This window comes from Diceros bicornis, chromosome 17, assembly GCF_020826845.1.
Source record: "Diceros bicornis minor isolate mBicDic1 chromosome 17, mDicBic1.mat.cur, whole genome shotgun sequence".
Taxonomy (NCBI): Eukaryota; Metazoa; Chordata; class Mammalia; order Perissodactyla; family Rhinocerotidae; genus Diceros; species Diceros bicornis.
This window is the reverse complement of record NC_080756.1, coordinates 8,204,971-8,231,977: the sequence shown is the minus strand read 5'-3', so window position 1 is coordinate 8,231,977 and position 27,007 is coordinate 8,204,971. Positions and strand designations below refer to the sequence as shown.

Below are 27,007 nucleotides of genomic sequence, written 5' to 3'. Positions count from 1 at the left end.
ATTAGACTTGGATCTTGAAGCCTTTGTTCTCAGAACCTAGCATAGAGCATTGCACAAAATGCAGAGATGCTCGTAATTGCTTGTGGACCAGCTGTTGGCATTTAGTAGAGCATACAGTATATTAAAGATATTGAACAAAGTTTGTCACTCTAAAAATCTGGTAGAAGTCTAAATTTTAAATATTTAAAATACCATTCAAACTAGCAAAACAGGATAGAAATCAGCCCCTATTTACTAAGGGAGGACTGGTGTTTTCTGCCACATAAGCAGCCAGTTCCAAGTCAGAAACGCTGTAAATAACTAATTAAAACATCTTTCTGCTGTAATAAAAATAAAATGCCTTAAGCGGTCTAACCTGCTTTCCCCAACTCATTTAACAACTTCCTTACTGTGTAAACGCCCTTTACAAAATAGACACCAGCTTTCCAGAAGGTATTTTTGAATAATTGAAATATGAAAGCAAAAATTTTAAGGCATGCCATCTGTTTTGTTTTTCTTGGAGCCCAATGATTTTATCTTTCCTGAGATTCAAACCACCTCACCCTTTATAGGAATTCATTAAAACTTCACTGCAGGGGGAAGGTGAACAGGAGAATCACAGCCATAGGATATAAAAAATAGCTGCTTCTGCTCCAATTTCTGTCTTCAAACCTCCCAGTTAATCCAGGGTGTCTCTACCACTTTGAATGATTCTTCTCAGCTCTACAGACTCCATGGGCAGGAAAACTTAAGAGTTGGTTTCCAATTTGGCAACTCAAGTTTTAGCCAAACTACATGACATGGTTATGTCTTCCCTACAATTGCACAAATCCAATTGAAATTGCTGCTATTTGGATAATAAAGTGTTGCCATATTTCTCAAAATCAAATTGAAATCCAGGGTTCTAAAGGTGCCATCACCACATGCGTACCTGCACATTATTAGGAAGCAATATATAGTTAGTGGAGGAAGAGTTTTATGTGGAGCTCTCAAACGTATTTGGCTAAAGGCAAAGTTTTAGAGCATAGTCCTTTATCCTTAATTAAATTACAAAATTAAATGTCACTTCAAAAGTAGAGGAAGCCCCCTTTCCATGGGAAACCCTGAAATGAAACTGTGGTATGACGGAAGGAACACTGGTCACAATGTGAGAGCCTCTGGTGTCAGCAGCTCTGCCACTTCCCAGCTGTGCAGCATAGAGTATCTCTGAGTCTCAGTTTCCCCACCCATTAAACGAGGGCACTAGACCTCTTGATTTCTAAGATCAATTTCAGCCCTATAATTTGAAGAAATGCAAAGTCTACCTAGATAACATTTATCTCTAATTGTGAAACCTGCCTGTATACCTTTCATATTACCCAGTGCTGTGAAACTCAATAGGTATTCAATAAATAGTGAATTAGCAAATGAATGCCTATAGGTAAGCAGGCGTATGAAGAGATTTGTAGGAGTCTATGGAATGCAAGAAATAGAAGAGAGAAACGAGGATAATGGGTAGCTAAAAAGAAGAAAAAAAAACAAGAGAAATGAAATATTTACTTTTATTTAGCGTGCTTACCCACCTCTCCTGACTCACCTGCTACTTAGTCTTCTCTCGGGTACTGTTTGCTCCTAAACCTGTAGTGAAAGGAATTATTAGGTATTAAAGTATCTGTTTTAATTAGTATTTAGCTCAGCTACCGGCTTCAGAAAATCCAAAATAATAGTGGCTTAACCGAGAAAAAACATTAGCTCTAACTCATGTAAGTCGGGCAGTTTAGAACTGGAGGCGTAGCTCCATGACCATCAGTAACACAGGCTCCTTCTGTTCTTTGCTCTCTCATTCTTAAAAGGAAGATTCCACCCTGCAGCTGAGATGGCTGCTCCAGCCCTAGCATATCAGCATAGTAGAGCTAAGAGAATGAAAAGGAAGAGAAAATGCTTGCCTATCTTTGAGAACACATCACTTCCTTTTACATGCAAAGAACATAGTCATATGGCCACACAGAGACACAAAGGAGGCTGAAAAGTTTAGTCTTTTCCTGGGAAACTGTTATTACCACTAATATTTGGGGGTATGTCCACTGCTTTGAAGGAAAAGGAGAATGGGTATTGAGGGACGGTATGTCTCATTAGACTTCTGGCCTACTAAAGAATCTTATTCTGGGCTCAGAGGAAAAACTGTGAAGTAACTGTCAGGAATGCCTAGCTTCCATTTTTTGTGTCCCTCTCATTCTCGTAACAGTCACTTGTTTCCTCCCAGGCTTCTTTAATCTGGAGGAAACTAGACAAATTCTTCAATTTTAATCTATTAGATGCTTAGTGTGGTATCTCTCCAAAGAATGTTTGCATTTTCAAAGAAAATCCGAAGAGGTCAAAACTTAAGCCTAGTAATGAAATAAGTGTCTCATTAAATAAAGTCTCATTGAATAAATGTCTCAGCGAAGAGTTTTAAGAGGCACTCTTCTCTGAGCTTCTTAAAGGATCCTAGTAAGCACCACCTAGTCTGTCTTGCAATAGGACAGACCTTGTAGCACATTCATTCTTGGTTTTGCTCCAATAGCTATTTGTTCCATCCTTCCACTGGGTCATGGTTTTCTTCTTCCTATGTTCTGACTAAGTGTTACAGAACTACATGGTATATAGCAGAGTTTTATTTTAATTTTAATTTTAATACTGTAGTTAAATTTGATCTTCTACATCTAAATGAAGATTATGGTTTGAGGTCATTGAAAACTTCAGGGTACAAGTTCACTAAAAATATAACTATCAAAATCTTAGTAGACACTAATGTATGGACACTAATGCACTCACATGCCATTAATAATATTAAATTTTAAATGAGCAATAACTGTGCTAGTTAAAGCAACAATAATGAAATAAATGACTTCTATTACTATAAGACATTCTAACTTATGGAGGAAATTCAGCACTTAAAATGTCCCACTGTGTCCAGCTAATAGACCCTAGGGATTACTTTTGATTCCATATTGTGAGTCACTTACCATTACCATTCACTTGGTTCACTTCATAGCCACTATGGTTTACTGGGTGAATTCCAGACTCTAAATTAAATAGCTGAAGAGCATGACAGCTCTCCGTATCTCTAGAGTTCTACATTTTGAAAACAATGTAGACTTTAAAATTGTGCTAAAGCATCTGGTAGGTGTTATTTCATTTAAACATGACACATTTTTATCCTAAATTAAAAGACTGGAAAATTTTAAGAATCTTTTAAAGATATCACAGTTATGCTCCCGAGTTGGAAATCGCGGGACACAGTTTCATGACCACCTAGTCCACCAACATGCAAATTCCTCAGAGAGCATTCGTTCTGGGTTCCCAAGACAGCTCAATTCAGACTTGGTCAAAGACAAAGAATGGTACATATAATGAGGAAAAGAGGTGCATGAAAATATCTGAGAAACTCTTAAAAGTGCAAATGCACGCAAATTTCCGGGATTCGATCTTGTAAAGGCATAGAGGGCAGGAATTTTCCATTTTTTTAATTACAAAAAAATTAGGTGACTCTAATAGAGGTTCTAGTAGGCAGAATACTTCCCCTCCCACCACCCCATCCTAGTCCCTGGAACCTGTGAATATTTACTTTACACAGAAAAAGGACCTGTTTGTTAGAGCAAAGGAACTTGAGACGGGGAAGAAGAGCCTGGATCACCCAAGTGGACCCCACATAATCACACAAATCCTTAAAAGTAGAGAACCTTTCCCAGCTATGGTCGGAGGGAGCCGTGACTTCAGAAGACAGATCAGAGAAATGCAGTGTTGTGGGATGTGAAGATGGAGGAAGTGGGCCATAAAACAAGCAATGGGGGTGGCCTCTAGAACCTATACAAGGCAAGGAAACAGATTTATTTTCCCCCCTAGAGCCTCCAGAAAAGAATGCAATCCTGCTGACATCTTGATTTTAGCCCAATGAGACCTGTGTTGGACGTCTAACCTACAGAACTGTAAGGTAATCAATTTGTATTGTTTTAAGCCATTATGTTTGTGATAATTTGTGACAGCAACAATAGAAAATTAATACATAGGTGGTCTGAGAACCACACTTTGAACTCCTATTAAACATTCAAAAATACTAAAAATCAAATGACATTTGAGTAGAGTAAATGTGGCCTATTCCTCGAAAGGGAAAACATTTTCTTGAGTGTTCAATGATTGTTTAAATTCAGTGATGGGGTGTTGTTTCTTCTTATGATATGCTTCTAAAGCATATGTAAAATCATCTTCAATTTCATAAAAAACTAAAAAAAGAAAGAAGGGAGATATGACGATGAGGAACAAAAGAAAGAATACAGGAATTTGGAAGAGAATAGGAAGAAACAAAAAACGAGAGAAAAGGGGAGACTTTTGTTTACTTTCATGGGGGTAACCAGCCTGATAAAGGATTTTACTGCTTTCATGTTACAAACAAATACAAGGGCCTGACAAGCTAAGAAAAGAAGATCGTGAAGTGGCCTAATGGCCACAGCTGTTCTCCATTGTAGAAGTTTTCTCTGAAGATGGCAATGCTATTATGTCCTATGAAGCACATGTGCACCAGTCATTTTTCTTCTGTTCTAAATTTGGCTCACACTCACTATTCCATTTTCAATCAAAAATGCTTGCTTCTATCATCTCCAAACATTTTGATTTTTTTCCTATAATAAAATCTCTGAATCTATTAAATACTATGTATTTCCCAAGTCCTAGATTCCAAATCAATATATTTTAAAACCCACTAACCCAACCAAATTTCCTTATCTCTTCTCTAGGGCCAACCACAAGCAAAATGGTAAATGAGGTGAAGTATGTTCCTGAGTGAAAGGTTTTTATCTTGCAAGAGGCTGTCATCAGTCCCATAGGTTGGAAAACCCCAGGCTATATGGAAAGCTCTTAAATCGTTTGTCAGCCCCAGGCTGGGATAATCTGGGAAGCGTGTGGCAGTTTGAGTTTCCGTATGTCAAAGCCAAAGATCAGATTCAGAAAAAGTTGCAGTTTTAACAGGTACTAGTTAATATGTAGATGATGTAACCCTGCAGCTTGGTAAGAGTGAGGAGACTTGGTATTGACCTAGCTGGACCTCAGCCCTGATCTAGCTAAATATGCCACCAACCCTACGTGCACTGTCTTGGGGAAGCCTTCTTTCTTCCACTGGATTTTTTATGATAGAATACTCTCATTTACAAAAATTAAGCCAATGCTCACTACCATGTTTATAAAAGTACCTTATCTCTGCTGACCTTATCCCTGCTAATCCACAGGGATCTTGGTCTCCCATAAACCTTCCTTCTCTATTAATATCTCTGCCTACCTTACACCCTTTATTCTCCTCCATACCACTCATCTGGTGCTCCAGCTGTCTCAATGATCGTCATGTCAGAGCATTATGGATAATTCACAGACCTTCCTTATCACCCAGAGTGTCCCCTCCTGTGTTCTAAACCCCCAGTAGGCTCTAAAGGAGAAAGTAAAGGCAAGCCAGGATCCAAAGGAGGCCTCCAGCCCAGTTACCTTTACAATATGGCCCAAGAATTCAGTTTACAAAAAGCAGTCAGATTTGGATTTTTTAAAAGATCTTCTAAGGCCATCAATGCAGAATACAGGGAAAAAATTAGAAGATGTTCATCTCTTTGAACTGAACTAAGCATGAGCAGAAGGGATTTCTTCATGGGATGGACAGTGCTTTTTCTGCTCTAATTGAAGCTGAAACTCAGGCACAAGCATCTGCAAGAAAACGAAGTCTTATACTGAGGAGCAGCCAGAGCAGTGCGGCAGCTACCCCTCAAAGAAATGGGGGATGCTGACACTGCTGACAACATGTGTCACCCTTCCCTATGTAGCCCGTGCAAGAGGGAGAAGAATGAACAATAAATGGGTCAAAGACTTGCATATGAAAAACAAACCAGGGCCGGCCCAGTGGCGCAAGCAGTTAAGTGTGCGCGCTCTGCTGTGGCGGCCCGGGGTTCGCTGGTTCGAATCCTGGGCCTGCACGGACGCACCGCTTCTCAAGCCATGCTGTGACAGCGTCCCATATAAAGTGGAGGAAGATGGGCATGGATGTCAGCCCAGGGCCAGTCTTCCTCAGCAAAAAGAAGAGGATTGGCAGACGTTAGCTCAGGGCCCATCTTCCTCACACATAAAAAAACCATAAAAGTTCTGAAAGGAACAACAGAGAATGTTGGTGTGCTGGTGGTTGTTATTTTGTGGTGAAGAAGTATTTCTATGGTTTTTATAATTTTATTTTTAAAATTTTCAAATATATAGTGTGGTTGGCAGAATGGTCCCCCAAAGATGTCTACACCCTAATCCCTGGATCCTGTGATGATATTACTCTATAGGGCAAAAGGGACTTTGCAGGTATAATTGAGGTAATGGATTTTAAGGTAAGGAGAGTACCCTGGATTACCCAGGTGGACCCAGTCTAATCACATGAGCCCTTAAAAGGAGAGAACTTTCTCTGGCTGGAGTCAGAGCGGTGTGGCAGAAGGAGAAGTTGGAGAGATTGAAAGTGTGAGAGGGATTTGATCCACGTTTGTTGAAGGGAGGCGCGTAGAAAGCGTGAGATGGAATGTGGTAGCCTCTGGGAGAAAAGACTGAGCTCAGCCAACAGCCAGCAAGGAAGCTGGGAGCCCAGTCCTACAAGCTCAAGGAATGAATTTGGCCAACATCCTGAATGCCCTTGGAAGCAAATTCACCCCCGAAACCTCAAGAAAGGAACTCTGCCCTGCTGACTGACTGAAGCTGGTTTTGTGATACTTCAGCAGAGGTCCCAGTTGAACTACCCTGTACCTGGTCTTCTGATCTGCGTACTAGGAGATGATAAATTACAGAAGCAATAGAAAACTACTTCATATCAACAAAAAATTTTATGTGCAATAAACTTCTATATGCCCACTGCTTAGATTCAACAATTCTAAACATTTTGTGATATTACTTTATTTGTTTGTTATTTTGTTTAATCATTTCAAAGTGAGTTATAGATCTGACTTCACCACTAAATGCTTGATCATGCATCCCCTGAAAATAAGGATACTCTCCTATGTAACTACAATATCATTTCACAATTAACAAAATTGAAAATACAGTCAGTTCTGCTATAATGCTTATTCTAAAAGTATGAATTTGTTTCAATATAATTAATATGTTAGGAAAAATTTGAGCATAACATAACAGACTTTTGAGGTAATTTTGTTTATGTATGATTTTTGTCAGCAAGCTATAAATACTAACTTCTTTAATCTGGAACAGGATCCAAGCAAATATCACAGATTGCATTTGGTTGCTATATCTCTTAAATATTTTTCTCTGGAAGAGCACATACTTTTTTTTATGAAACTGATTTTTTTTTTTTTTAATCAGGCCAAGTTGTCTTAGAATGCCTTAAATTGTTTCTGGACTTATCTGATTATTTCTGCTTGATTTAATTTAACTTGTTTGTCTCTCCCTTATATTTTCTGTAAAATGTTAGATCTAAAGTCTTAATTAGGATCAGGTTAAATATTTGGGGAAGAATAATCCATAGACAATAACTGTAAACGAACCTTCCTTCCTCCCTTCTTTCCTTTCTTTCATCAACAGGGTCTATTCATTGCTGTCTAGATTTCTACTAAGTCAGGAAAAATGTTTGATTCTTCCACTTTAGTTACCAATTTTCAGAATAAGGAATTAGGTATAATAGGAATATGGCATTTCTAAGAATGAAACAATGATTAATTTGATAATCATTACCAAATGGCCTTCAGTAAATGTACCAATTTCAACTTCCAGTAGCAACATATGAGAACACTTGCTTCTCCACACATTTCAATTTCAATGTATCTCTATCATTATTATACATATTATTATACATGGATAAAAATTGTACATTGATACATCTTTGATCAAAGAGTGGGTCACACTCTTTGACCCAACAATTGTCCTTTTAAGAATTTAGCCTATGGACAGTCTCACACAGTTTCAAAACTAACTTATTCAACAGACAATACTATTTATTTCAATTATGTTTTCAATAAGAAAAATTGGAAATGATCTAAATGTCTATTAATTAGGATTAAATGTGAATTTTGGCAGGTTTATAAAATGAAATACTATGAAATAATGGAAATGAATGAGGCATAATAATGTGAAATAATTTTACAGGCATATTAAGTGAAAAAGTAACATGCAGAACAGTGCACATACGCCAGAACTGGTATTTATTAAAAATATAGGTGTATATACACAAGTGCGTGCACACACATTACAACGTACATAGGTATGTATTTGCTTGTATATGAATAGACGATCTACAAAAGTAACTGATAGCTGTCAGCTCCTAGAATGAGAACTGCGTGGCTGGGGATAACGGCTAGAGAGAAACTTTTGCTGTATATTCTTTTGTACTTTGCAAAAGTTATGCTTTTTGGATATATTACCTATCCAAAAATTAAAATAAAATACATACATGTGACTGAAAGAGATCACCTGAGTGAATGTAGTAGAGAGGAGAAATTCAAGAATTTGATTCTCTGACAGTTCTGGAGGCTAGAAGTGAGAGCTCAAGCTGTCAGAAGGGCCATGTTCCCACTGAAGGCTCCAGAGAAGAATCCTTTCTCACTTCTAGCTTCCAGTGTCCCCAGGTACTCCTTGGCTTATGAGAGAATAACTCCAATCTCTGCCTCCCTCTTTACACTGCCCTCTTTTCTGTGCGTGTCTCTGTATTTCTCCAAGTTCTCTCTTCTTCTTATAAGGACATTAGTCATTGGATTTAGGCCATGCATCCCCAAACTCAGGAGGACTTCATCTCAAGATGCTTAATTACATCTGCAAAGACCCTATTTCTGAGTAAGGTCACATTCTGAGGTTTCAGACAAACATGAATTTTGGAGGGGACACTGTTCAACCCACTCCACACTCCTACTAGGGGAGCTGAGAAGCATAGCATTTATTCTGGGCAGCCACAGACTCGGTGAAAATTGAGAGTTCTGTTGCTGTGAGAAAGGAGGCTGAACTGATTTGGAGGGAACAAGCTGTCTCTGCCTCACTGCACTCGCTTGGTTTTATTTTCACCTCACTGACTGCTCCTTTTCAGTCTTTATCGGTTTTCTTTCCTTTTATCGAACTCTAAATGTTGGAGAGCCTCAGATCTCAGTTCTTGAATTTCTCTAACTCTGTGATTTCCCTGTGTAATGAGGTTTATATCCAAAATCCACAAGACTCTAGCCTCACATCATGCCCTCATCATTGTGCCCAAGCCAGGAGCACGGACTGTCTCCCATCTTAGTCTAGGAAAACGGTGCACCCTGGAGCCATGCAGTTCAGTCTGTGCAGCCTACTTGGTGGCGCTAGGACTGGCCACACATCTTTTTTTTTTTCCAGCACATTCATTCTCATGCTTCTTACTCATGCTTTTCCCTCTATCTGGAATTCTTCCAATTCTTCATCTGCCTTGTTCAAACTCATCCTTCAACTGTCAGCTAAATATAGCTTTCTGAGAGAAGCTTTCCCCACCTACCACAACTTAAGCTCCGTCCTTCTGTTATACGTTCTCACGGCTCTCTACACTTTTCCATCATAGCGCTTATTTATTTCCATTAAATTGAATTCATCATTTTTGCAACTGCATGTTTAATGAAAGGCAGCATGAGAAAGTGATTAAGAACTCAGGCTCTGAAACCAGACCAACCGGCTTTAAATCCTGACTCATAACTTCCTAGCTCCGTGACCTTGGACAAATTGCTTGACTACCCTCAGCTTCCTCCTCTGTAAAATGGAATAAGGATAGTCCGTGCCTGATGAGGTGCTTGTGGGAACACGGATTAAAGATGTGAATGTTTCTAAATGTAAAGGCATGTGAATAAATACACCTGATACGTGTCATGGCACATGGTTCAGCCATGGAATAATCACATGTGAGCAGAAAGATATTTGTCAACTCTATGAATGACACATCTATAACTTTAGGTATTATGAAAGCTGGGGCTTATTTCCTTTTGTAATTGTGGATGATTTGGGGGCACTTTTGCATATTTGGTTAAAGTATGTTTCTTTAAAAAGCCATATATGTGTGTAGAAGATACCATAGCTTGGCTCAGATACCCAATTCCTATTTTTTCCCATTATCTTGCCCAAAATACAGGCTTGAATGCAGAATACTAGGATTCTAAGCTTTTCAGCAGCCAGAAATGACCAGGAGACCAAATTTTGGCTAATGACAAAGGTGCAGAAATCTCTGGGAGAGCTTTCCTCCCCAAATCAAGACAAATCCTTACAAGGACATGGCTTAGGTGGTATGTTTACTTACACCTTTGCTGAGATTCCCTGCCCAGAGTTCAGATGTGATGCCTAGGGGCACAGCAGCCTTTTCTACCCCCATGAAATCCAAAGCCTCATGATTAAGAATGGCAGAGCAAGAGAATGGAAAGAGCCAGGTTCCTTGGTGACTTTCCTTGTATGGCTATAAGAGCCCAGGGCGCCCACACTGGACTCATGTGAGAATCATTAACTCTGAGAGGCTGAGTATACAGACAGTGACCAGACTATATATGGCAATAGAATTCTGATCCACATACAAAGCCTAGGAAGTCAAACCACAACCTGCAGCAATGGGCCCGGCATGGTCAAGACTTTGTCAAGGGTGACTGACAACTATTTTAGCTCCTTCTCCTCCCTCAACTCAGGGCCAACCAGAGAAACCCAATATTTTCCTCCGAACCAATCATATGTGATGCTCTACTTCTAGTTGACATCTCCAGCTTCCCCACACCAATCAGAACACACATAAAACCTTGCCTTTTTCCATTATAGAGCTTTCCCACTCCTCTAATTACCCTTGAGTCTCTGCCAAATGCAAATGATGGGGTCTGACTCTCTTGCTGTAGAAAGTTCTGAATAAATAGCCTCTGTTCTCACTTGGGTGGTCTTCATTTGTTTCCACAGCCTCATATTTGTTTAAACATCTGTTTGCTAGCTTTCCTGTTACTCAAAGCTAAGTGAAATCCCAATGCACCATTTTTCTTGCTATTTTTAATGCTGTATTTATCTTATTTTACTAAGGAGGTAAAGAAGTCTTTTCTATAGTGCAGTGCTTCTCACACTTCAATGTACACATAAACGTCTTGGGTTTCTGATTTAGTAGGTTCGGGGCGAGGCTCAAGACTCTAGTTCTAACAGGCTCCCAGGTGATACCAATGCTCCTCGTCTGAGGACCACACTTAGAGTGCAGGGCTATAGTGGCTAACTTCCAGACAGCATTTAGATTTTTCTCCTTCTACAACAACAATGTTATAATGAAAAATAACCATTTTCCTCTTTTTATTAGGAGGAGAGGGATGCCAGAAATGCATATGCGTTCAGCCAAAGAAGTGAACATGATTTTTTTCTGTTCTCCTTGCCCTCAATCTTTGATTCTTTGGTATCTGGGGCTTCTCTGGGTTTCTTTTCAAGACCCTCTGGGTAGGCAAAGTCAGAAAGAGTTTATCAAAATGCCCTAGAGGACCAGAGATCCAATCTGAATCCCTCACTCAAACCCTCATTCTTGTGAAATGAGATAGGAAACCGTGCTTGACAGCCTGGGTGTTGCAGTCATTGACCACCCATCGGTCACACAATCTGGTCCTCCAGCATCAAAATGATGACACAGCAGTGCTTTGGTGATGAGAGGAAAACGTTTTTAGAAAGAGCCTGCAAAGTGCTGAGTCTCCAACAGATAAATATGGGAATGAGAGATAAGGGAATTCAACATCAAATATTCTTTCACTACGTCACATTTTTTACATTCAAAACAAACATACAGCATTTCCCAAACCACTCCCTTATACAAACACCGTAACAAAAAAAGAGAGGCTCTCCACCACAATAAATAACAAGTCTGTTTATTAACGTCACAGGAAGGTGTGCTCTGAATTTCTGAGGGAGATTTTACTTTTTGAAAATTTAGAAAAACCAAGCCTGAAACCTTGTTTAAACAAATCTTCACCAAAGGCCTTATCAATAGAAGAAATAAAATCTTTGAATCCGGTAGTTATCTTTTTTCTGGACATCTTGAAATGCATGAAATTCAAACAGAGTTTGCCACAACTCCCAGCAGCCACAGAGGCAAGCTTCAGTCTCAATTAATTTTGTGCCAACTTGATTTTAGAAACATTGTGAACATTTAAAATATTGTTTTGAGAACTGAAAATCAGACTGTCTGCTCAATTCATAGAAAATAAAGCCATCATCATACCTCTCTCCCTGGACCTGGAAATCCGTAACACCCACTGAAAGAGTGAAAGGCTATTGTACTCCTGATATCTGATAAATGGATATAAAGCATGTATATTAGCACTTACGTCTTTGTGCTCTGATAGCGTAACAAAGTAAATATAATCGTTAACATGGTAGATGACCAAGACAGCCTAGCATCTTCCTTGACTAACCTTGCATGACTAAAAGTTAAGTGGACGTCATGACTCTAGGCCCTGACCTCCCTGGTCTTATAGAATTTACCTGAGGAAACTTGCCATTGTGAATTCTGTCTCTGTCCTTTTGAGATGTAAATCTTCTTATAAGTTTGTTTCCAGTGTTACAGTGTCACCTATACATCTATAGGTTTATAGATGTCTTTCTGAAGGACCTGGAGCCACCCCTTTGAAATGAAATCATTAAGGAAGATAGAGCCCCTATCTCCCAGCCACTTTGGGAGGGTAGGAGTCTAACTTCTGTGGGATCCTTGTTCCAAGTTGTAAAACTACCTCTTATGAAGGTAAAAGAAAGCTTACTTTTCTTTTGGGTAAGGCCAATTAGCAAACACAGGTGGCCTAAGATTCCTCTCCCCTCAGCTCTCAAAAACACTCCAGCCCTTTGTTTCAGCTGAGCTGAGCTCAGACTGTGTTCTGGCCTCTCTCTCCTATTACAATAGTCTTGAATAAAGTCTCACTTGCCTGTTTAACTCTACCCAATGCAATTTCTGCTTTGACATAGACAGACATTCAATTATGTAATTTACCACTAACCAAATATACCCATGTTCTCTGACATGTTCACAATCAAAGAAATGTAATAAGAGGGGCAATTCTCCAGGTAGTACTAACAACCACTACCAGCAAATCATGAGCCTTCTGGATTGGAAGAAGGTACCAATGAATTTATTTATTAAATCTCACAACAAATATATTAGGTTTATACACCATATTAGAGGTAAGATATAAGAAAATAAAGGTACAGAGAGGAGAGGCACACTTCTGCTCACTATCACATACTCTCACACTCTGCTTTAGAGGAGTCTGCAATATAAATCAAAAATTGTAATTCAGTGTGGTAATTGCTTTCAGAGGAGTACATGCGCTAAGTCTTTAGAAGGTCAAAGAGGACTATATAATTTAGATTGGGGAGGTTTTAGAGAGCAAGTGACATTTTAATTACAACTTGAAGGATCAGTAGGTATTAACCAGGCAGAAAGTCAGAGAATGGTTGATGTAGGTAGCAGGAACAACATGCATAAGCCATGGAAACATGAGGAGGCAAAGCATAATCTGAGATGATGTGCAGTTTGGTCAGTGGCTGGTTCATAGGGTGAGCACTTAGCTCGTTTTCCCTCACTGCACAGCACATGCATTAGCAAGTACTTTCAATTCAACTTCCAAAACAAAACCTGTCTGTCCACTTCTCTCCATCTCAACTCTACTTAAGTTAACTTTGAAAAACAGAACACATGTAAGAGTTCCATTTCAGAGGCTCAAAATTGAGCCTCTATGGCTTGAGCAAGGTCATGACACTAGTAAAATGGCTAGCATAGAATGCAACCACTTCTCACCCCCTCCATCATTGCCACCCTGCCCTGGCCACCATATTTCTCACCAGGTTCATTCCAACGCCTTCCTAACTAGTCTCCCTGCTACCACTCTTTGCCCTCCTAGAATTTAATCTTCAGAATAGTCCTTTACAAATGCAAATCAGGGGCTGGACTGGTGGCATAGTGGTTGGGTTCGTGCGCTCTCCTTCGGCGGCCCAGGGTTCACAGGTTCGAATCCCAGGCTCAGACAGATGCACCACTCATCAAGCCATGCTGTGGTGGCATCCCACATACAAAACAGAGGGAGATGGACATGGATGTTAGCTTGGAGCCAATCTTCCTCACCAAAAAAAAAAAAAAAACAAACACACAAATCGCCTGTCACACTCTTGGTTAAATTTTTCCAGTTGTTTTCCATTGTCCTTAGAATAAAATCTATACTTTTTTTGCTTGAGTGGAAGAAAAATACATCTGTTCTTCTTCTCTGGTTTCATGAAGGGTTTTACCAAAATACTCTTAGGCTTTTTTTCCATTTTAAAATCCTCCCCACAGAGGTATCTTTAATTACTGGATCAATAAATTGGGAGAGGAACTGGGCACAGATGGCTCAGCCCCTCCCTTCTCCCTGGGATCTATGGGTGGAGAACTTGCCTAGAGGTCTGCTCTCTGCCAAGCAGAGCAAGGACCCTGGCCCTTGTGCGGATTTTTGCATGATTGGCTCCTTATTTAGGGATGCAGCTCATCGTGTCTAAAGTAAGCCCCCCACCCCCATCACTCTCTTAAAGGAATTACTATTATTTTCTTTATTACGTCACTCAGTGCCTGACATTGTATTCATCATTGATGTTTGTTTGGTTGGTTTTCTTTGTGTCCCCGCACTGGAATGTAAATCATTAAGAGCAGGAATCTTTTCCTTCTTATGCACTCCTATATCTCCAAAGCCTAGAGCCACACCTGGCACAGGTAGACAAATACTCGTTAAATAGATGGAATCTACAGAAGTAAAGACAGGCTAGATAATGAAAGACATTTGTCCCTAGCTAAGGGCCTCAAATTTCATAGAATGAAAGCTTTGCCATCTTCAAATAGAGAGATTTTAGAAATTAAAACTTTAAAGCGTTATTCAAAGTTTCCAAAATGGGGGCCAGCCTGGCAGCATGGTGGTGAAGTTTGCGCACTCTGCTTTGGTAGCCTGAGGCTCGTGGGTTTGGATCCCAGGCATGGACCTATACACCACTCATCAAGCCACGCTGTGGCAGGTTTCCACATACAAAATAGGGGAGGATTGGCACAGATGTTAGCTCAGGGACAATCTTCCTCAAGCAAAAAAAAAAAAAAAAAATTCCAAAAATGAATAAAATATAAGGAGGATTTAAGTAATTAAACTTCCAAATAATGATTTTTTGTGTGTGTGTGAGGAAGATCAGCCTTGAGCTAACGTCCAATGCCAATTCTCCTCTTTTTGCTGAGGAAGACTGGCCCTGGGCTGACATCTGTGCCCATCTTCCTCTACTTTATATGGGACACCGGCACAGCATGGCCTGACAAGTGGTGCATCGGTGCGCACCCGGGATCCTAGCCTGCAAACCCCGGGCCACGGAAGTGGAGCCTGCACACTTAACTGCTACACCACCTGGCCGGCCCCCACAAGTAATGATCTTTATAAAGCAGATTAAGAAATAATTAAAATAAATGTAGCTATTCAGAATACATGATGTTTTTCTATTGGCTAGTTGAAAGAAATACATCAATAGACAAGTTCCGAATTGGTTACATCAAAAATGGTCACATTTTGATTAATCGCCTAATACTTTAAGGATGTAAATTTACAGCTTACCTATACTTAAGAACCTGAGAAATAAAATTGGGGTCTCTACCCTATGTGAGTAATCTCTAATTTTTAAATTCTATTAATCACTTTTAATCTCGCACACAAAAATATGCTGCTGTCCCCAGTTGTCTAAATTGAAAGATCCTTTTGTAAATGAAAGCATCTGTAACATGACTCATTAATCTCTATAACATCACAGATGATTTAAAGGACATGATTTTAAAACAATTACCTTCCTTGTACTATATAAAGACAGTTTTTAATTTGCTGTCAATATCTCCTGGTCACTTGCTGGTGGTTTTAAGATAAGTCTCAGCTAATGTGTCTAGCTTGATTTAGACAAATCTAAGGCATTGTATATCTGAAGCAAAGATACAGATCTTCTTGAGTGACAACGTTTAAATTCGCGCAGTCCATATCCTCCAAAAGAAATGCATTAATAGAAAAGAAGATGCTCAGGAATTACGAAGACAAAAGATAATTTCTCCTTTTAACACTTCATTCCATTGATCCTCTCTAACTCCTCCTCTCTCAGATGAGGCTTGGTAATGCATCTGAGCAACAAGGTTATTATTGTTGCTGTCGAAGTGACATTTGATTAAGCCAAGCTTCTAGGGCTTATGTTTAAAAGTACTGGATTCTGATGCTAAGAAGTTAATCCTAGTGTTTCTGGTTCAATTACATTTGCAGATTCAACCAGGGTTTTTAATTCTGTCTCTTCCATGGGTGATTACTTTGAAGGAGTTCTGATAGTCTGTGATGTTTGCTGTTTCTTTTGGAGATCTTCAAATAAAGTAATATAGGTAGACTTAGAAAATATTTTCCTCTTTCTATTTTTATAAGTGAGGAGGTTATTGCATTCTTTAAGTTATTGATTATTATCGATTTTGTCAATGTTTCTGAACCTTAAAGTAATGTACAAACCACTTTCAAATAACAAAGTGTCTTGAATACTATTGGTATTAAATTGTTTGGTAAAGTGATTTAAGTTTATACAAACATAAAATCCTTTTGTTTATAGATCTTAACTACTATAGCACTGAAATAAATTGAAATATTAAACACTAAAAAACCTACAAAACCGATAAAGTTACAATTTTATTTACTGTGATGGATGATGTCGTATCACTAGAATTAAATTGCCAAAGTTGGGATTTAATAGTTGAAAGATGGAGCCTCAGGTCTAGTTCTATATATAATACATTTCTCAGTTTTAACTTAATAATATTAATTCAGAAAATGGATTTTTGCAAAAACATGATTGGTAAGAATACATTCATAATTCTTATTTTTGTTTGCTATTTCAGAAAACTCAGACAATCACCCCTTACAAATCACGGCCATCAAGTGTGTTCTCAAATGCCAGTTTTAATAGTCAATTGATAACCCTGAAAACTTTCTCATTCAAGTTAGCATTAAACTGAATTATAATCCAATGGTTGATGGAATGGGGAAAAGCATTACTCATTTCATATTTACTACCACAGTTACTGCTAATGAAGTATTATAAATTGGTCTATACAAATTAGATTTACTGTAATACTTCTGATCACAACATTTGCATATGGTACCATTTTGGCGCAGGTTCTTTGCACTTGGTGGGCTTGTACTGCTTTCTGTGTCACGAGCACTCAGTTTCCCACTGACGGCCTCTGAGCTACCTCAATACCTTCTTTCATACAGCACATCACAATGCATTCAGCCTTCATCTGGGGCAAACATGATCCTAAACACAGACATAAATGTAGGCATCGTAATTATATGACAATCCTCAACAGTAACTCTTGAACCTCCCAGAACTTGTCGCCAGATCCATAGAAGTTTTGACTTTAAGTGATTATTCATTTAGCCAAAATAGATGTAGGTAAAATTGGTGAGTATCATTTGTTTCGAAGGAAAGCCACATCATTTTCCCTTCCTTTCCTTATCTTTTTTAACTCCCTTCTCTCGTGTTCCCCCAACCCGGACCCAGGGAGGGGCAGATAAGGAGGGCTCAGCAAGGCTGGGGTGGTTAGCCCTCTTCTCTGCGCCTGTGATTTACACACTTAATCTCATCATCCCTGAAAGCTGGTCCGTCAGGACACAGGCGTTCAGAGGGATTATACAACCTGCTCAATCTCACAAACTAAGTCATTACAGTCAGTTTCCAAACCTAGTGTTTTCTCTCTCCAAAGCCAAGGCTCTTTCCCCTGGAGCCTTAATCCAAAGAACCCATACCATCAAATTTAAGTGACCATCATTCATTTACAAGTTTTTTTTTTCTCAAAAGGCAGCAAACTCCTTAGGAAGAGGTGTAGTATCATGTTCACTGGTGAAAGGAGTCTAGCCTAGCGTGAGGACACTTAGTTGTCCATTACTACTTTTCTGTGAATGAATAAATGGAAGAATGAGAAAATTTATTCCTGGACATAAAATTTACATCTTCAAATCAATCCCAGTTTAGATCATTCTCTCTGCAACTGGAATGAGACACCCTTACACTGACTAACTTCTGTGAGCCATCACTGATAAACCCAGAACAGGAATAGAGACTCAGACTATTTGCCTCATGGAGCTAACCCCAGAAAACAGATACCTGGTTACCAATAATGTCATTATACTAGTTACTAAATAATCTTAAGCATCGTGAGCTACAAGTACAAAGTCAGGTCCTGAGTGATACCCAAGCAAATAAAAAAGTCTGGCAGGAAAGTTCTGTTAGTGCATTTACTATATTTGCTGAAGTTTACAATAAAAAAGGAAAAATTCCCAGTCAAAGTCCTAGACAGCGATTTTTCTTATGGGCTACTAAAAATGACACTTATATCTTCTCTTATGCTTCCCATTCATTTATGTATTTAGCTAATTTATTGTTATTATTATTATTATTACTACTACCCGTTTTTGACTCTGTGCTGGCTTCTGAAGAGTACGCCAAAAACAATTTTGTAAAAATGTATATTGTCTTGAGGAGAAAATATCAGAGTAGAGGTAAGAAAATTATAAATTATGCAACAAAAGGGAAAGTGCAGGGCAGTATAATGACAAATGCTAAATTAATCAGCCCTCACCGTAAATATAGTAAGGAATAATGGCTGTCACATCCATTATAACATACAATGCGGTGAGCAACCACCCCAATTCTATTTTCTCCAATTCTTCTTCATTTATATCTTTGATAAGAGGAATAATTCTTGTCAAAAAGTGCTACCAAAGGGAAGCCTGAGTGACCTAAGGAAGTGTTCTCAGGTTGGAACTAAGTGTCTGCACCCTGAAGCTTCTAGAAGATAGTGACATAGTGAGTTTCCTAAGGATGAGCCACAGGTGTGTTTTATTTATTCTTTATCCAGACTATTGGAATAAAGTAGTTCTCCCCAAAACCACCTATGTCTTATGAAAAGGAAGGCGAAAGCTCAAATTAATCACCCCACAATCACTCTTCATTCCCGCCAGAAAAGGCACGACCCATTTTAAAGATGGCTGCTATATTTTTTCCAAAATAGTTAAAAAAATTTATTTTGCTAAGATGTTCTCAAAAATGCACGAAAATAGGCAGCAAAACAAAAGTGAGATTTTCTTATAGAGTCTCTTTACCCTGATTATTTCTGACAGAAGCATCATAAAACAGATAAATTTATATGAAAAAGTTCCTACAGATTTGTTATATTTTCATTAAATATTAGATGAATGTTAAAATTCACCCTCCAATTCTCTCTGGTAATAATGTGGTATTTATGAATGTACAGTTAAATTCAGAAATCTTGGAAATGTATTTTATTTTAAGCAATTAAAAAAAGTTTATTTGAAGTTGAAAAATCAAAATTATTTGATTATTTAAAAGTATCAATTATTTGAAATTGAAAAAAACTCAATTGAAATTGAGTTTCATAGGTGCCTACATTTTTGTGCTATTTATTTTTACCCTATTAGGCAAGGTTAATAAATAAAAGCTGTGTCCATTGTTATGCTATGAGAGAAAAAGTCTTGTTCTTCCTTTTTTTAACATTTTCAATTTACTTTGCAATTGTCCATTAGCATTAATACCTACAAGATTTCCTTATGTCAGTTGTAACTAGGCTAACTCACCATTATTAGAATGGTGTAGGGATTAATACTGTTAAGTTTTCCAGATCATTTTCTTAGTCAAGGGAGAGATGGACTATATTCTTGCGCCATTTCTTTCAGCTTGTTCCCTTTTTCTTTAGAAAGAATTATGCCTTAAATATTCTCTGTAGAAAGGAGACAGGCAGAAATAAGACATACAATCTACAAGAGAGAAATATATTAGTAAATGTCATGATGCTAATTCCTTCAGTGAGCACTTCTGTGCCAGGACTGCGGTAGTCACAGGGATACAGTGGTGAGCAAGACTGATCTTGTATAGACTATCACAGAACTTCAGACTAGCTGGAAACGGAGAAGAGAACATTCCAATATTCAAGACAGGGCACCATCAGAAGACTAACTTAGCAAGTCCTCTGAGGGAAATGACAAGAATGTGGACTGGACCAAATGGAAGATAGAACGAGATGGCAGTGAGATAAGGTGTTTGAGAGGCGATGAGGAAGGGAGCAGGGATGGCTGGAATCCTGGGATTCATGTCGTTGAATAAAATGGAAAATTGGATTCTAGACGTAGTCTAGAATGTGATCTAAGTGAAACTAGAAATAGAGGTATAGCTGCTTCGTGAGTTTGCTCCGACCATCAGCCCATGTTTATTTAATCTAATCGGGCTGTGCTCCATGTGTGACATTTTATTTTGGTTTGGGGGGCATTTAGAATGTAGTATTTCAAAAAGCAGATGTCATGATTCTGTCTTTTTTTTGGTAAATGTGTTTTGAAGGACTTGTTTGAAAGATGTAAATTATCAGCTAATCAGGAGCAATAAATTCCAAAAACATAAATCAATGTAGAAAAAGTAGCATTCATTCATTTGTTCAATACTTTTTCTTTGATTATTTACTATGTACCAGGCACTGCTTCTATATCTCAGGTGTGAGATGGGGAACCAAAAAGAAAATGTGTCCATTTTTATGGAGTTTGCGTTACAGTGAAAGAGACAGTTACGAGAATAAACAAATTGCTATGTAATACAATGGCAGGTGGAGATGTTCACCCTGAGGAAAAGTAGAGCAGGTGTGAAGAGGGACGGAGAGGGTGGCGGACAGCCTGGGTATTTTAGATACGGTAAGGAGGTAGGAAGGTTAGAGGAGGTGACATTTGACCAAAGACCTGAAGGGGATGAGGAATGAGCCATGTGAGGATCTGGGTGTTGGGTGGTAAAGGAGGGCTTCCAGGAAGAGGGAACAGTGCGTGTAAATGCCCTGAGGTGAGAACTTTTCATGTTTGAGAAACACCAAGGAGGACAATGGGGCTATGAGCGAAAAAGAGGAGTGGAAGGAGAGAGGACAGAGAGGTCGTCAAGTCGGGCTTTGTAGGCCACAGTAAAACCCTTGAATTGCATTCTAAATAGCATGGAAACCAACAACTTTGAGCACAAGACTAATGCAATCTGATTTGTGTTTTAAAGGCTCTCACTCCTGTTTTGAGAAGAAACAGTAGGACACGATAAAAACAGGGGAAGTAGTTAAAAGGCAATTAGTAATGACCTAGGTAAGAGACTCGTGACTTGGATATATGGAAGCGGTGAAGTGGTCAAAAAGCGGCTAGATTCAGGGGCCGGCCCGGTGGCGCAAGCGGTTAAGTGCGCGCGCTCCGCTGTGGCGGCCCGGGGTTCACTGGCCCGGCTCCCGGGCACACACCGACGCACCGCTTGTCAAGCCACGCTGTGGCGGCCCCATAGAAAGTGGAGGAAGATGGGCACAGATGTTAGCCCAGGGCCAGTCTTCCTCAGCAAAAAGAGGAGGATTGGCAGATGTTAGCTCAGGGCTGATCTCCTCACACACACACACAAAAAAAGTGGCTAGATTCAGAATATAATCTGTAAAAGGATTGACAGAATTTGCTAAAGGATATGATTTGTGAAGTGAGAAAATAAGTAGAATTCGCCATGATGCCAGAGTCTGGGGGTCTAAGCAACCGGGTAGGTGGCCGTGCCATTTACCAAAGTGGGCACTATTAAGAGAGGGTTAGATTGGTTGGAAACAGAACAGGAGGTAGAGAAGTGAAGAAAATGTGGGAGAGGTGTTCTCATTCAGTGCAGAAATAGAAAGGAAAAGCAAGAGAATAAATGGAAGGTGAATGCAGAAGTTGCAGATGATAGTTTAAGTGCAACAATTTTGTTTATTGAAATTAAAACTTTTTGAAAGCTCAGTTACTTGACTTTGTAACTGAATAGCTCTCTTGTCACAGACCAGGAAATGTCCTCAGACCATGGGCAGACTCTACATTGAATAGTCACTGTATTATCATTACATTACACTCCCCTGGAGAATTGTTGTGATAGTATATTAGTATGTCAGTTGTTTGAAGCTCTCAGACAAGTAGAGCACAGTAGGTCTGTGAATTCATGTCTTGTCGAACCTGAAAGAGAAGGTGCAGCAATCTAAGTGTCTTGCTCTCATGGAAGGTGATGGCAGCCCGAGCAGAGAATCATCTTCCGTGGGGTGGACAAATAGCCCACATGCCGCTGTACGCTACTGATGGGTCCACCCAGAGCAATTTCTTACTTAAATTTTGAATTTCCCTAAGGAAAAATATCCTTTCACAGGCACAGGTTTTCTCAGTGAATGCTTATGACAGAGCATTTCCTCTTCATTCTGTGTCACAAAGCTGCCTATCTATTTGGAATGGGAAAAGTCAGCTTTGATAAATTGGAAGCCTGTTTAAAATTCTCCAGCTCAGCCATTATCTCTGAATGCCTTTCAGTGCTTCTCATTCCCTATTTTCAAGCTAAAGGGGAAACGGGGAAAAGGCTATCCCTTCTAATAGAGTATATGGCTTCGATTGCTGGAGTTTCGGTTGCAAAACAACTTGTAAGTCACATCGATTACATTAACTTCCAATTTTAGTTTTTATAGCTATAAAATAAATAGCACCAGAGTTGGCCTTAAAAGGAAACACAGCAAGACCACCATTTATATTTCAGGCCCTGACCCAAACTCCCAATATCATAGCTTCTCAGATTTTTGTTTTCCAGTAGCACCACCCCCCATTTGAGTAGAAATAACTTTATTAGGTGTGGGATTTGATCTTTTATCCACACCCTATTGATGCTAATGACAGCTGTACTGTGATGTATCCTAACCTTACATCTGGGGCAGGGGGAAGAATCTCTAGAGTCCTGGGGCAGTAGGGCTAAAATCAAACCTACTTTCCAACGTTGTCTAGGGTTAGCTCAGAATCCCATAAGAGGCATGCTGGTACCACTGGGCTATCTCCATAGGGCTGGCAGGTGGATCATTGTATGAGTTAAGACCACAAAAAATTGCAAGCTTAGGCAACTCCTATGCTTTGTGAGGTACACCCATCCAACAATGCTGGTACTTAAGCCTTTTCATTTGATGTTGACCCCAAATCACCCCTCTCACCAGTAAGCTGAGTTGGAGTATATTTAAACCTAGCTGACCTTATTGAGATATTTCACTTTGCCCCCAGATACAAAGTTTTGAAATGCAGGTTACCTCGGAGACCTTTAAGTAACTCAACCCTGCAGAGCAGACAATTCTTCAAATCACTCTATCATCTTCTTTGCTCAGACTAACCTCTGGAAGATCCTGCCTGGCCCCTCTGTTGTGTAGGGCTTCTTCCATGAGACTGGGTTTATTCTTCTGTTAGGATTGATCACGTCTTCTTGTCTTAGTCCTCCACATATTGAGTGTTGATATTAATAGCTAACACCCAACACACCTAGAACAAAGTAGGAGTTGAATAAATATTGGCTAGATTAGCAAGTTAGTTCTAATAACACCATATCTAGGAAGACATCATTTCTGCCTTTAAAAAGTTTTAAGTTTAAGTAGTTGGGTGTTGGGGGGGATTGCTAAGAAGATGACGGCTAAAAATGCGAGCAGAACTGGCGAGGAGGTGAGCAGAGGCCCTGCTGGCCGTCACCCCTGACTCCTGGAAATCCTCACCATTGAAAGAGCCCTTGACGAAAGCTTTAAGATCTGAATCTACATGTTATCTAATATTTGGGAAGACCTTCTCTATTAGCTCCAAATTAATTTTTTTAAAAGGTAGAGAAACCACCTTTCTTTTAAAATGCAAAGCTACTGCTGTTGTTTTTACTGCTACTGGAAACAAATCTTACTGACCAAAACTATTTGAATGAGCTGGATCATTCTATAAATGGACTATGTACTTCCACTGGTGTTGATGAAACCACAATTTATTAACGATTTGGAATCCTCAAGTAAAAGACACTCTTTTAAATAAAGGAATTTCAGCATGATATATCCAGTTTTCTCCTTCCTAATGTTACTCCCAATATTTTGCTCTGTGTTGGCAATGTTGTTCTGTCTATTTGGAGAAAATCTGCCTTAAATATAATAGAAAGCATAAAGGAGAGTAAAGAGACTCCCTTAAGAAAAGGCAGCCAAAGGAATTGTTTTTTTCTTTTTTAAGTAAGATGATGGGAAACCTGGACAAAGAGGTTAAGAAATGAAAAGAAAAGGGATTCTGGAAGTGAGTGGCATTCACTAGTTAGAGTGAGATAACCTTCACTTATATAAGTGATTAGGAAAAAAAGACAACAGAGGAAGAGTGGGCACTGAGAGGATCTTCAGACAAGATCAAACCCTGTCACCGCCTCCTTCAGGAAGCCCACTAACACGACTGAAAGCCTGCGCTGGCCCTCAAGTCCCACTCGGCTTGACATGTAATCACATATTGCCGTGACTTCAAGAAAATGTCCTTGGCATGTGGATATGTCTCCCGGGATACTTCAACACCTACCTCTTAGGATCCTTCAAACAGCCTAGGACAATGCCATTACAACGTCTGGTGAACTGGACCTGGTAAATTAGGTCATATATGGGAGAGATATTTAGAGATTCTTACACCAGGACTTTGAGGGAGAAAAGAGGTGACGGAGTCTTAGATTATAACTTCAGAGAGGAAATAAAGGCATCTCAAGTCCAGGGTCCTTTGACCAAGATAGCCTAACGTTGGCCTAGGCCTGACTAAACCTTTTGTTCTGATTAAAGGCCTCTGGCCTCCCTTTTCTTAGAACATTTACCTTAGAAAACTTGTAATTGTACATTCTTTCTCTGCCTCTTTAAAATGCAAATCTTTTTAAAAGTCTCTTAACAATTTTACCACCCAGAAATGTCTTTCTCAAGGACCAGGAGCCTTCCTTTTGAAATATAATTATCGAGGAAGACAGAGCCCCTATCTCCCAGTCTCTGTGGAAGGGTAGGAGCCTCACTTCTGCAGGTGCTTTGCTCCAAATTATAGAACCACCTCCTGCGAGAGTTTACCCTTCTTTTGGGTAAGGCCAGTTAGCAAACACAGGTGGCCTAAGATTCCACACCCACACCCACACCAGCTATTAAAAACTCTCCCACCCTTGTTTCCTCCTAGCTGGGTATCCAGACTTGGTGTGCTCTCCTCCATTGCTGGCAATAGTATTGGAATAAAATCAACTTACATTTGCCCATCTTGTCCAGTGAGATTTTTTTCTTTAACACCTTACTGCTCCTAGACCAAAAAAGGAACAGAGTTTTCAGCTCTGCCAACGAATGGAGGACAGGACCCCTTCATCTGGGCACTCACCAAGCTCTACACTCTCCTAGTCGGAGATACCATCTTTCTCTTTCTCCTCCTCCTCCTAATTCTCTCCTCTCCTCTCTCTCCCTTCCTCTCTCTCTTTCTTTAGTGACAATTACTCACTTCTCTTCCTTAAAGACACTTAATCTTTTTAATGAGCTCAGGATTTCAGAGGAAATAGAAAGAAATGGATTTCATTCTAATATGAAGGAAATCACCAACGTGGTTCTGCTTCCCACCCTGAAAAGGCCACTGAGGTAAGGAAGGCTAAAGGTCAGACTACCACCTTGAAGGGGAGAGGAGTGGACACAAAATAGGAGGCACAGAAAACAAATTCAAAAACTGATATCTCAATAAAGTATCCTGCTAAAATAGCACAACCAAATCATTCTCCCAAAGGAGAAGGGAGACTTTGCCCTCCATTTTTCTATGAACAATTCAGGTGTAACTCTCCTTGACATGAGACAAAGTGGTGGCAAGCTGCACACTAATAGCACTGGCATCACCTGGGAGCCTTCAGACACCCAGAATCTCAGATCCTGCCTAGACCTACTGGGTCTGACCTGCAGGGTAATCAGGACCCCAAGTGATTCCAATGCTCAGTCAAGTCTGAGAAGCCCTGGCCCGCAGAGCAACTCCAGAGTCTGAGTAATAAGGGTGCAATTCAACACGATGTGTTCAGTATAGTCAAGCAATTTATATTATCACCAACACTTTGTTCTTAACAGATGAGAAAACAAGGCAATGAGAAGTTAAGGAACTTGTCCAAAGTCACAAAGCTAATAAATTGAATCAGGAAGTTAAATAATAAATTAACTAAATTAACTTAATTAAATCAAACTCGAGTTAATGCCCTCACTCTGCTGCTTACTGGCTAGGTGACCTTGAGCAAGTTACCTAATCATTCTGAGGTTGTTTTATCATTTGAAAAATAGGTATTATATGAACATCCCACTGTTGTTAAGTAGATGAAATGCGATGACTTGTATAAAGAATCTCACATACATAGATATTAGTATTTGTATTTGCAATGCTTCTGATAATCTCTGGAAAAAATTAGCCATCCTCTTCAGGAATAAATATATTTAATCTTCATTATGTTAGATGTGAGATGTGAGTAAAGGCAACTGCAGCAAGAGGTAAGTGAAACAGTACCGAGGAGAATTTACTTAATCTTCCGATCTTTGGCTGTGGAAATACATGATCTATTTCGGGACAGAGACTAGAGAAGAAATTTGACAGGTCAGAGATCTCAAAGAGAAAATGAAACAAGTCATGGGAGGAAATGTTTAAAGCAGTAAAATGTTAAAAGTTGCCAATTGGCAGATGTTTTTAATTTAATATTTGCATTAAACCCTCAAGTGTATAAAGTTAGCATAATCCATCAGTTTGTTATGGTTTTTGCTTTAGGTTTTCCCTTTGCTTTATTTTTTTCGTTTTGTTTCTTTTTTTTTTTTAGCTGGAGGTTTACTCCATAAGGTAGAGGATGGGAGACATAACAAGGCAGACCCTGCTGAGAAGTTGTGGGGTGAAAATCACGTTTCCTAGAATCCTGGTACTATAGTAGACCCGCAAGCCATAAAGCAAACTGAGAAATCGCCTGCAGTGTTTTCAAAGAAACCAGACACGAAAAACCATCTAAAACAAGCAGTGTGAGGTGTGAAAGAAATCATGCTGCTGCAAAGACCCTCCCTCAGTTTAACCCAGGCGCGCGCACGCACACACACACCCCCACATGAGTGCACTCATCACCTCTGCACATACACACACACACACACACACACGTGCATACACACACCCTATATGCCCTCCCCATC

General features: G+C 39.5%; 1 long non-coding RNA gene across 1 annotated transcript in view; it reads left to right on the top strand.

Moving 5' to 3' along the window:
* LOC131415858 (uncharacterized) overlaps positions 1–26,748 on the top strand; it is a 40,443-nt gene extending 13,695 nt beyond the window's left edge. The window contains exons 2-3 of the long non-coding RNA XR_009222521.1: positions 3,844–3,931; positions 26,650–26,748. This is a non-coding gene — a long non-coding RNA (uncharacterized LOC131415858). The remainder of the gene's footprint in view (positions 1–3,843; positions 3,932–26,649) is intronic.
* The last annotated feature ends 259 nt before the right edge of the window (positions 26,749–27,007 follow it).